General features: G+C 45.1%; 1 long non-coding RNA gene across 1 annotated transcript; it reads left to right on the top strand.

Moving 5' to 3' along the window:
- The first annotated feature begins 548 nt into the window (after positions 1–548).
- On the top strand, positions 549–2,568 carry LOC118478693. Its single transcript, XR_004859230.1, has 2 exons — positions 549–679; positions 1,819–2,568. It is a non-coding gene; the product is annotated as an uncharacterized LOC118478693 (long non-coding RNA).
- The last annotated feature ends 35 nt before the right edge of the window (positions 2,569–2,603 follow it).

The raw sequence follows: 2,603 nt of genomic DNA, 5'->3' as shown, positions 1-2,603 counted from the left end.
GAACTCATGTTTTGAGAACCTTTAGTGCACCTAATGGAGCAGAACAAACCTTTCTCGCCGGTGTCTGAAAAAGTCAAATATGACAGGAGTTCTATCTGACATTTTTGGCCGTTTTGAGTTACTGACACCATGAAGCCTGAAACCAAAAGTTCTGTTTGCTCAATGAAAGATCTACATTTAAAAAAAGAATAACTAAATGAGCCGGCACGATACAGGGAATAGGGCTACGTCTGTAAGAGTCAACAATTTCTCCCCACCTCCTAAATAAAATAAACAAACTGTAGAAAGCTAAAAGCCACCGATGTAACACCAGTCTCATTCTTGTCCTCTCAACAATTTAGGCCTCAACCCGGGAAATATTCCAAATTTTCTACCAACTGAAAATGTTTAGTGTGTCCCGCGGGCTCCTGGGACCTTATGCAGTTTCGAGCGCCGTAAAACATTTACCAAAAAAAAAAAACCCACAAAAGGAGAAATGTGTATAATGTAGTGATTCTGAGAATCACCCTCAACCAGTCTTCGTATTCCCTCCCCCACCTCCCCCCCCAGACGGTGACGCGGGCACGAACCAGTACGACACAGAGATCCACACGGTGTCCAACAACGGTTTCCGCATCTACCCCGGAGACAAAGTGGCCGCTGCCGACCAGACACCCACCACCGTCCTAAACGCCTTCAGGTAACACAATCATGGGCTGGGGCAACAGTTTAGTTTTGTAAGAGTTGTACGGCACTTGCAACACATCCTGTGCCAGATCTGCGACAGACGTCGGCGATCATGGTTCTCCATTCATTCCTTTGCTAGGATGCTCTTTAAAAAAAGCTACGTTCCCCTGATCTTTCCACGTTATCCATTTGTTTTGTTCCCTAAGTAGGTTGCTCTGGGCCTATCCCTGCCTCGTTCGCCTTCAAATTTGCCAGTGAGAGCTAGATGTTCAAGTCCTTTATGTCTATTCAGATGTCCAAAAAACTTCATTTGTCGTTAATTTCCTGATTATAACAAAATACAGTCAAACAAATGCCGAAGATGAGAGGTGTTACTATAGTGTGGTCAAAAATTCGTGGCGCGACTTATTGTCAAATATCTCCTCAACTGTCGAACATAGACTCTCCAACTTTTGCACAGTGTCTTACATCAATTTGTCTCAATAGGTGAATAATTTTTAAACACCAGAGCTCTGTATTGTAGATAATACCTTATTTAATAGGCCTACTGATGAAAACATCCTAGTCGATTGTTGCAACATATATTAAAAGGCTTACATCCTATGAGCTGGGAGCACAGCACGTTTAAAAGCAAGTCCGTCCTACTTCACTTAATCGGGACGCTATGCTTATCGAACTCATGTTTTGAGAACCTTTAGTGCACCTAATGGAGCGGAACAAACCTTTCTCGCCGGTGTCTGGCAAAGTCAAATATGACAGGAGTTCTATCTGACATTTTTGGCCGTTTTGAGTTACTGACACCATGAAGCCTGAAACCTAATCTTCTCTTTGCTCAACAAAAATCGTAAAATTTCTCGGAATCGTTATCAATATATCTAAAGAATTGCATTCGAAAAGCTTGACATAATGTGAAACTCCAAATTTTGAACGTCAAATTTCTCAAGACTAGTAGTACTGAGCAGATACAACTTGGCACGTGTAGGGTAGCGAGGTTGCAGCTACATCTTCTACAACATCCTCTGCACATCAGCAGAACAACGAGCAGGGGACAAGTTGGACAGACCACAAGCTACGTTACTTAGGTCTGCATAGCAGTGAAGTAGTAAAATAGTCTATAACTTAGTACCATTTCTCTCCCCCCCCCTCCTCCAGCACTCGCCTGACGCTGATCGTGAGAGACGGGAAAGTCCAGTGGGTCTCCGACACCGCCTTCAACTATCTGGAAGGTTCTGGAATCTTCGGCCTCAACGGACAGACTGATGACGTAGAGGCCAGGGGTGTGGCCAACTATGACCTTTACCTTGGCCTCAACAAAGTGGTGTATGGCCGGAGCAGGGTGGGCTCGGGGCTCTGCAAGGCGGCCATCAGGTTCCTCTGTGATAACGAGGTGGAGGAGGTCACCACCAGACCAACCACAACCACCACCACCACCACCACCACAACCACAACCACCAGAAAACCCAAGGGTGAACTTCTGCAGCGACTGAGATCTCGTGAATAATTTGGACAATCGTGTAATTTTGTATCTCTAACTGTGAACTGTGAGGAGAGAATAAGATCACATGAATAGTTGGGACAATTATGTAGTTTGTATCCCTGATTGTGAACTGTGGGGAGAGAATGAGATCATGTGAATAATGTGGACAGTAGTGTTTACATTTAAGAGTACCGGTGTGGGGTAGGAAGGGAGGGGAGAAGTATTAACGTTTGCCTTGATTTGTTCATCCCAGATATGTGTTTACCTTTATGTCCATGTGGCGGGGTTCCAACCCTGCGTATTGCTGTGCTTGTGTTTTGCGTCCCAGACTGGTATATGTCACTGGATCAATTAGGAGGCGGGCCACTCCGGCCTTTCCTCAAAGGGTCAGCCCAAGTGGTGTTGGGTACAGCCAAACAGAAAAACGAAGATATTCAAAAGACTGCCCAACCTCCTCCCC

Source organism: Aplysia californica, unplaced genomic scaffold (assembly GCF_000002075.1).
Source record: "Aplysia californica isolate F4 #8 unplaced genomic scaffold, AplCal3.0 scaffold00841, whole genome shotgun sequence".
Classification (NCBI taxonomy): domain Eukaryota; kingdom Metazoa; phylum Mollusca; class Gastropoda; order Aplysiida; family Aplysiidae; genus Aplysia; species Aplysia californica.
This window is presented reverse-complemented; position numbering and strand designations above follow the sequence as displayed.